At 41.5% G+C, this 9,958-nt stretch overlaps 1 long non-coding RNA gene across 1 annotated transcript; it reads right to left on the bottom strand.

Annotated features, from left to right (window-relative positions):
* Window positions 1-2,487: 2,487 nt before the first annotated feature.
* Window positions 2,488-9,549, bottom strand: LOC122928039. The gene is made up of 3 exons (XR_006387839.1): window positions 9,412-9,549; window positions 8,295-8,397; window positions 2,488-2,611 (listed from the first exon to the last, which is right to left on the bottom strand). It is a non-coding gene; the product is annotated as an uncharacterized LOC122928039 (long non-coding RNA).
* Window positions 9,550-9,958: the final 409 nt, after the last annotated feature.

Below are 9,958 nucleotides of genomic sequence, written 5' to 3'. Positions count from 1 at the left end.
TCATATAGTCCCACAACTTGTCCAGAGTTTTCAGACATCTGCCCCACTATGTCTATAAGGAAACCATAAAGGGAGATAGATAGATAGATAGATAGTTTGAAGAAAATGAGGAAGCAGCACACTGTATAAACAAGGGGTGCACGTCCGGCCAGTGTGGACCAGCACCTAGGTCCAATGTATTAGAAGAGAAAAATAGCCAGCAGCACTCCAAATCAATTCAAAAGTTGATGATTTATTGGACCCAAAATCAGGCGACGTTTCAACAGCTTGTTGCTGTCTTTATCAAGCACGATAAATAGATAGATAGATAGATAATAGGTAGATAAAGAGATATAGATAGATAGATAGATAGATAGATATGAGATAGATAGATAGATAGATAGATAGATAGATAGATAGATAGATAGGAGATAGATAGATAGATAGATAGATAGATAGATATTACAATAGATAGATATGAGATAGATAGATAGAACACAGGCTCAGGCACTAATACACATTCCCGGACAGAATTGTGAGGTGAAGCATATAGCGATGAACCAGGCTACATTCCTGCCTCTGGGGTAGCTGTTATATTAAAGGGGTTTTCTGACTGTATTATACTGATACAGTATCTGATCGGTGGGGTCCGGCTCCCGATTCCACTGCTGATTAGTTGTTTGAAAAGGACATTACCCAGCAGAGTGCCGTACATTATATAGTGTTTGTGCTTGGTATCGCAGCTCAGCCCTATTCACCTAATTGGGACTGAGCTGTGCCAAGGCCACGTGACCAATGTACATGGCATCACTGGCCTAGAGTAAGTTGTGAGAAGGTTGTGAAACAGCTGGTCGGCGGGGCTCCAATCAGATACTGATGATCTAGCAGACAAAAACTGTTGGAAAACCCCATTAAAGCTCAAGTTTCATGCTGAAACTATATTTTCTTTATGTAACAAACAAATGATTGATGTTTCATGATTGCAGTCATGTTCCTTTGTGGTGTCACCTTCTTCTCCAAAGATTGTCCTACTGTCTGTATCGGTCAATCAAATGACATCACTTTTGGGTTCATTGACTTCTGAATTAAGTCTCCTAGCACAAAGGGGGAAATGTACTAATCAAAATACTTTGCACAAAATGTATTAAGTGTTTACTTTTTTCGATTCACCTGACAAGGGCCGTTACTTAGTAGGAAAGGGGCATGGCCTACCAGAATGGGACATGGATTAACAGGTTATATAAACTTCTACTAGACAGTCCAAAGGTACTCCACATTTATCATCCAGCCAGCTACTGTGATAAATCTGGCACGTTTTTAGACTAAGTTTACACTGTTTAAAAATTATACAGGATTGGTAAATCTGCCCCAGTGTGTATGAATTACAGTCCCAAAAGGTCATGATTGGTGGATATCACATAGAGTGGATACTTGTGGCAATTCCTAATGAACTATATCGCCTAAACAATACTAAGGAAATCTTGAAAACATGACCTGATAGAGGTGCTTGAGTAGGTCATAAGCATTCATAAGAGATGGTGTCCAGTCAGTCTTGGAATAAGTCGGGAGGACAAATACCTGAACTTTTGATAGAATGCAGGTACGTAGTAAAAAAGGGTTAATATATATTGAACAGGGAGCTTTTTGGAGTGTGGTAACAGTTCCTGTCTGATTTCTAGAGGCAATTGTGCTGGGAGGCTTAGGGGAACTTGAAGATATCAATCACTGAAATTACTATCAACCATATGTAAAAACAACCTAAATGAGGAAGTGCTAATATGGACATTCTACTATTTATCACAGTATACATGTAAAACTTTCAAATACAGATGACAATTAGTGCCGGAAATGGCAAGCCCCAGTCCGTCTTTATGAAAATGCATTTGCAAATTAAGGAGCAGTTCTAGGTGGTTTCCATTGGGTGGACAACATTCTTCCAACCTCAAAGCCAGCAGATACCAACTTTTGGGAAGGAGATCTATAGGTGAGATTTGGAAGAGTGGGTTTGCTGGAGACTGCAACACAAAGAGTTCTTCCATGGAAGTAGATGTAGCCATAGCTACCACATATGCTGCTCTGTAGCCCAGGAGGCTGAGAAGGTCCATGAAGATGCAAGAATATCATACATTTTTTTGACCAGGAAGAAAAATCACTGTAATGGCTTTTTGCTATCTAGCACTATTTGTGGGTTGTTTACGCAGAAGATCTGCTGTATGACACTATGCATTCTTTGATTGATGACCATGTAAATGTATTTTCAACATTGTTTTGGGAATAGCCCAGTTCAAGCTATGGGGCTATAGATGGGCAAGTAAGTGAAAACATCTTATTACAGATTTGCAGCCTCCGTTGCCTCATATAAGAGAAATATGGCCCAATTATGGGATATTTGGCCACTGACACAACTTCTTTGAGACAAATTGACACAGGGAATTCAAATTCTAGGAGTCCCCTGTGAAGGAGACCTTGTTCTCTAAGTTTTTACTCAGTATTCAAGCAGTATCTGTACAACATTCAAGAAATAGATCTAAGAAACTTTTCAAGTATGAAATTTAATTTCTTTTAGGATGAATGGCTTTGGAAATGACAATCTTCATTTCTTCATGGCATCTATATTTCTGGTTCAAGGAGCCTGAAATGCAGTATAAGTTATTAGAACTGAAAATAATGCACCCCAAGAATATTTTTGAGAATCGTATACAGTGAGGGTAAAGGTTCCAAAAATGAGAAAAACTTTGGAAGCTATATCAATGTGTTGTAGCTGTAACATTAGCATATGCAGGCCTTAAAAAGGGTCTCAGGTGACCTGTACAATATTTAACACACAGATGAGTCATTTTCTGCACCTGCTGTTTACATCTCAGAGAATTTTCTATTTTATCTTAAGAAGAAATGCAGATTCTTAGTCACAGCTGTGCAACTTAGTTATGAATGCCTGAAGATAAAATTCTATCTTATGAAAGTGGGGCACATGTAGTACAGGTCAGTACAGGCTTGTACAATGTTTCATAACAGTCTGCAAAGGTAGAGACGCTTCTCATGAGTCAACATAACTCAAGTGAATTGCAGTCTACATAATGCAAAAACCACCTAAGTAACATGTCTCATACTATACTGTTTAAGTCTAGATGTCCCTCACATTGAGGATTACAATAACCGCTATATCACAATAGATGATCGTAAAAGCATCTTTATTCCCCCTCCCTGCACAATGACCTCTGGATAAGTAATAGAGCATAGACTCTCTCCTGTAGAAGTATATGAGCCCTTCTCCAGTCTACAGATTCTTATGGCCCCAACGGCTGCTGTAAAACTTTCTGAATTGTTTTAACAGTAGCTTAAGCAAGATAGTCATGTGGGAAAATACAATTTAAAAAATCTATAATCAGAAAGTCAAAATGGGAAAAAATTATATTACTATCTGGTTTCAATTAATAAAAAAAATAAAGTGACTTCTATCATCTGCCTCTATCACATATTAGGTTTTATCTCTTTTCTTTTAAACTCCCAAATCTTCTAATACAAGAAACGGTATTGAAAGTCTGCAGCTGAACGGCTGCCAGAGACCAGAGAAAAGACTTGCTGACTTGGCACAGCAATCCATTAAGTGTCCAATATGTTCTGCCGCCTCTGCCTCAAGCCTTCTTGCCTAGTCACCCTACACTCCCTCGCAGATTCATATCTGGACATGTTAACATTCAGCTCATTGATACTATATATGTCCAGGTCTGATGTATGCACTTGTGCCCACTTCTGCTTCCTTAGCATTTTAAATGCTTTCAAGTTCGGCTTCCCATCCTCCACACTGACATGCTATCTGTATGAATCCACCCACTCATCCAAGCCAGTGCACATGTGTCCACTGAAAACAGCAAACCTCAGAATGGATATCTAGGCAGAATTTCCAAATCCCTTTATTAAAGAGATTTTGCATTACACAATTGTTTTTATAATTCAAAGAATTATTTTATAGCAGTTGCGTGTTCTGCGCTTTCATTCCATCAATGCTCTATTGCGCACTTTACAACTATTTTCATGGTCAAATACTACATTATAGTCTGGCCAGCCATCACATAAATACTATACATCCAAATACCTCACATGACTACCTATGCAAATATTGCACCCTGCTTTATCAGCCCCCTGCAAAAAAAATTTTTTTTCTTTAATTTAACCCTGTCCTATAGATTATGACACTGTGAAAGATGGTGTATACTGACAATCCACAAGCAGTATTTTCAATATATAGTATCGCTCACAACTTGTAGATAGATGATGACACAATCATGATTTAGAAAAAAAAAATGGTATACTGGGGACCTAGTGTGAGAGGACGGTGTGCGCTGCAATACCATTGAGAAGCCAGTGCTGTAAAGGAGTTGTCATTATTATTATTATTATTATTAATTTTATTATTCTCTAATCTATGTATGAAGTTATAATATGGAGCGCTCGATTCAGCGCCACTGAAGTTTGCACAATATACAATGTATCCCCCTATGAGTCACACTGGATACTAATGTGTCTCCCTTATCTTCCAATTAGTGCAATTGAATGTGATTGAAGGGCTCTGGTAACGACGAGGTTCACAGACTAGGAGCTTCATTATAGTCACCCGCTCCTGCCTCTGAACCTCCCCCAGATTAACCCGCCAAAATAGTTTTTTAAATACTCCTATAGCAAGTGAATTTTTATTCTGAAAATTGTCCTGATGAAGGGGGCACTTCGCCCTTGAAACGCGTTGACTTGAACTAAATAAAATAATATTATTAATCCTGAGGATTCATCTATATGCCAGCAGTGCCGAGAAGTGGTCTCACACTTTTTTATGATCTTCTCTATACAAAAAAATTCTGCTGCACTGAAAGTTCCCAAGGCTTGACAATTCTAAAATAGAAGAAGTTTAGCACAACCAGGACTCTTCCTAGAGCTGGTCGTTCCACCAAACTAAGCAATTGGGAGAGAAGGGGCTTGGTAAGAGAGGGGACCAAGAACCCAATGGTCACCCTGGCTGAGCTTCAAACATCCTGTGTGCAGATGGGAGAAACTTCCATAAGGTCAATCATCATGGCAGCACCCCACTAATATAGGCTTTATGGCAGAAATGACCTCTCTTAAAAAGGCCTTGTGGCAAAACCAACCTCGCCACGGTGTTTTGGAGGGGGCTGTTTGCCCGCCTCCTGCCCTGGGATTATGGTCCCTTAAGTTATTGGGTCTTAAGGTACTTGGGACTGAGCCCTCTGTCCCTGGATTGCATCATTTGCCTTACTTGCTTGGATGAAGCACATGGTGAGAACAATAGATAGCGGCCATTTTAACTCACACTGTTCTGACTTTTCAACACGGTGCTATCTTGCCTGTATTTGGTGCACAGAGACATCATTCAGTAGTTTGAAACTACCAAACAGGGGACACATTTATTAGTGACTATTTTCTGTATAAGGCCCCATGCACACGGCCGTTGTTCACGGCCGTGTGCGGGCCGTGGAACCGCGGCCTGGATCCCTTCCTGTGAGCTGGAGCGCACGGCGTCACTGGTTGCTATGACGCCGTGCGCTCCCTGCTGCCGCCGCAATACAGTACTACACTGGTATGATCTATACCAGTGTATTACTGTACTGTGCCGGCAGCAGGGGGCGCACGGCGTCATAGCAACCAGTGACGCCGTGCGCTCCAGCTCACAGGAAGGGATCCAGGCCGCGGTTCCACGGCCCGCACACGGCCGTGAACAACGGCCGTGTGCATGGGGCCTAACTTGTATATTTTCAGTGTAACTGTATCTTCCAAACTACTGAACGGATGTGGGTGAATTTTTGATATGTGGTTCACCCAGATCCCCCGGTTCCGAGGATATATTGGTTATGGGGTTATGTTTGTTTTGGGGTTCCTGTGATATGTTTTATAAAACTGTATTTCTCTGCCTTTGATAATTATATTCGCCAGTGTGTTCAATAATCATCACCGGCAGAGGGGAGGATTTTGTGTGGGTGTGTTTCTATTGTCCTATTGTGTGTTTAAATGGTGATGTCTGTCCTGTTGTCTCCACATGTGTATTGGCGACTTCCCTTTGTCCTGAGAGATAATTGGATTGCCCTCTGTTGTCTCCGGGACAGAGAGGAGTAAACCATGATGCATTGTGAGGATGTGTTGTATCTGTTCTGTATTTGCAAAACTGTAATAAAAACCAGGCTGGGTGTGCCAGCACGTCAGACCACTGCTTGACCCTGAACACGGAGCCTTGTCTCGTCATTGGGGGGATTCCCTGTATGCTGTTGGAGACTGATTGCCAGGAGTGTAAGCTGACTGTATGCTTTTACTGTTCGTCTGCTGGCAGCTATTAGCGAGGTTCCAGTTTGGAGTGCTATTTTGGATCCAGTTCGGGAGTTTGGTGTTCTGCAGTAGCTGTGCCTGTCTCTCAGAAAGGGGCATATCGCCTAAACGTATTTTAACCCTTTGTCTGCTGAAACGGTCCGTTACAGGCCTCAGTAAAAGAAACATGAAAGTCCTCCTGGAGTTTGCAAAAAAAAAAAAAACACCCAAAAGACTCTCAGACTGTGAGAAACCACATTCTCTGGTCTCACATAACCATTTTTGCCTCACACTAGGCTCATGAATAATGCCTAGTGCCTACTGGCCTGAAAGTACTGCAGACAGTACCCCAAAACTCAGTCAGCACGCTGACTGAGTTTTGGGGTGCTGTCACTGCTGTGTGGGACCTAGTAAGAAATCGAATTAAAGGGATTGTCCAACATTTTTGCAGACCGCCCCCAGCATTGTCAGACCAACAGTGGTGATCATACTTACCTGATTCCCGTTGCTGTGTTCTGTCTCCATCAGAGACTGTAACAGTGGCTGCTGTGCGACGCTGATCTGCTGCCTGCGCTTCCCTATTCAACGCTGCAGTCCTGGGCTCTGTCTTTGCAGGTGCTGTTGTTCTGGGATCCGCTGCCAAAGTTTCTTTTCAGCCTTGGCCACTGTATGCTTGCTGCGTCTTCCCTGCAGCACTTGCTTAAGGGTCGGTGCGCGTCACTTCATGTGCTTTATGGGTTAGATCATGTGACCTCGCTGACCAATCCTAGCCCTCCTGCATATATATAAGTGGCTCAGCCCCTTCCCAGATGCCTGAGTGTCAAGGTCCTTGTGTCCTGCAAAGGTTGCTGATTCATCTACTTGTGTTTCTGTGTACCTGTTCCATGCTTGTGTTCCTGGACTCTGCTAACTGTTTGATCCCTGCCTGCTTGCCTTGTCTCTACTCTTGCCGACCCAGACTGCCTGACCTGTAAGTGTGCCGCCTGCCCTGACCTATTGCTTGTTTGACTTAGCCCCTGCCTCATCCTTCGGTCCTGCACTGTTGCTCCTGGTTACGACTCGGCCTGCTTACTACATCTGTACCTCTGGTACCTTGCTCAGGTACCTCCTGGTCCGCCTGGACCAGCTGCCTCGTGTGTCAATCCTCTTCAAGAGGTAGCGACCTGGTGTTCCTCTTGGGAAAGCCTATCCCCACCACCAGGGGTACTGTGAAGAATGAGGGGTTTACTTAGACAACGCCCTTAAAGGGGGTAGGATGCGTAGCATGATGGGTTAACGCCCGCTGGTTCATGACACCAGCTTTGCAGTTCCTGGGTCTCCCTACATCAACATACATTTTGACACAGAGCACATGACCATTGCAGTCCATGACTGGCCACAGCGGTGCCATGTCACCCATGTGGCATGTCACTGGGTCACATGCAGAGCCGGTAGTGGGGCAATGGAGTCGTAAACCAGCGGCAGTGATAATTTAAGTATGATCACCACCGCAGTTCCAACTAAGCGGGTTGGTTTGAAAAAAAAAAAGGTGGACAACAAAGTAGGACTTCCGTGGCTACCGGCTGGGGCTTCCACATTAGACAGAGTGGGAATCTGCTAAAAAAGGGCAATCAGAAATTTACTATAGGGCCCAATCATTTATATTTACACCACTAGGCACAAGCTCTCTCTCTCTATACATATATATATATATATATATATATATATATATATTATTATTATTTTTTTTGCACCCAGATTTTCATCCAGGAAGATGGCTGGTAGTCCCGGCCACCAAAGGTAGATATTCATTTTACTACATTTTTTTTAAATATAGAGCTTGCTTTTTATGTTAATGTATATGAGGCCATATCAGTAAATGGGACTTATTGTGTGACAGTCATAAAAGAGGCATTCTGTAGGGTTATGTTGATTGTAGTCAAGTACAGGTATCAGGCACAACAGCACATAAAGACTCACATGATCCAGTATTCATCTCAAGCTTCCAGCTCACCGTCATAGCTTACCTCATTGTTTGCACGCCTTGGGTGTGACTTTATGAAATACTTCGCACATGTTTCACGTGGAGTAGCTTCATGTGCATACTTTCAAATTTCATTGGCACACTTTCTATAAAAGACGATTTTAATGATTGTTTAGAATAATTAAAGGTTTGCGTCCTGCACTTTTAATGGCTGCCTACCAGTGAAGTGGCAACTCAAACATAAAATGGGATGAATTAGGTTCTCTATAAAAGACTCAAAGATAATCTATTGGTCATGTGACCCTCTCTAAAAGATATAGATGAAGATAGATCGATATAGATAGATGATAGATGGATAGACCTCATAACACAAAGGGGCACATGTCATGTCACCCACAGATTGCCCTTAAAGGGGTTATCTCATGAACAATTTAAAATATGAAAATAAGAAATCTTATAGTAAATGACATTCTCCTTCTAACAAAGCTAAAACCAGCCCTGTACCTCACATGGATCCAGAGATCTCACAATTAATTGTTCCAATTGTTCTGCTAGAATTTTTTAAATCTGGCAGTTCAGAGGGTGTTTTTTCTCACAGGACATGTCCTTTTTCAGGGGGTGTATCTCCTTTCAACTGTCACAGCTTCTAACAGTAGATCCAGTTGGTGGAGGCTGATTTAAACTGAGCACGTGTGACCACCTCAGTAAGGTGGTCAGAGAAATATGGAAATGAACAAACAGCAGGTTGCAGTATACAGATACATATTGTTGAATACTGGTAACTCAGTGGTTATATAACATTTTTAATTATATTTAATTACAAAAGTATTCAGATCCAGCTTCTGGTTTAAAATATGTAGAATATTTTTTCTATATAAACATAAGTGCAACCTGGAACAAAAAAAATAAGAATACAAATATAAGCTTTATTAAATGGCATAATACATGATATTAAAAAAAACATGAAAACTGCTGGATCAAGGACATGAAACACTGAAAGGTGTCCATCTGCTGAGGTGAAAAATAAAGTGCTTAGTGCAAATAGCTACTGAATACATAGTAGATGTAACTATATGAAACCAGAGGATCACAAATTAAACCCAGTATGCTAATACAAATAAATAATAAAGTGCCAAGTGCAAACAAGTAACAGTACATACCAAGTCAAATAGCAAGAGAGGTCCAGTTTTTCACTCTCATTATCTCTCGATCTATGAAAATAATGCTACCCAGTGGGTAATATTCTAGAGGAGCAACTGGAGGTGAAATGCATCCTGACTCACTTGTGCTTGCATGAATAATTAAAGTATATGCAATTATAGCAGATGAATATTGAGTTGTACTATAAAACAAAAATATTTCAGTTATTGTGAAAGCAAATGCAAAAATACTTAATGAAAACACCTATTAAAATGTAACCACAGAAACTATCAATAGTCCATGACATCTATAATTACATTGAAGACTATCGTTATGTCTCTACACAGTCTTATTCTCTCTAGACCAGGGATGCCCAATCTGCGGCCCTCCAGCTGTGGTAAAACTACAACTCCCACCATGCCTTGCTGTAGGCTGATAGCTGTAGGCTGTTCGGGAATTATGGGAGTTGTAGTTTTGCCACAGCTGGAGGGCCGCAGGTTGAGCATGCCTGCTCTAGACTAATGAGAACGGTTAACCAACTCCTGGTGATATGGCTGCTGAATGTAT

This window comes from Bufo gargarizans, chromosome 2 (genome assembly GCF_014858855.1).
Source record: "Bufo gargarizans isolate SCDJY-AF-19 chromosome 2, ASM1485885v1, whole genome shotgun sequence".
In the NCBI taxonomy this organism is placed as follows: domain Eukaryota; kingdom Metazoa; phylum Chordata; class Amphibia; order Anura; family Bufonidae; genus Bufo; species Bufo gargarizans.
The sequence above is the reverse complement of the archived record's forward strand: the minus strand, read 5'-3'. Positions and strand labels throughout refer to the sequence as shown.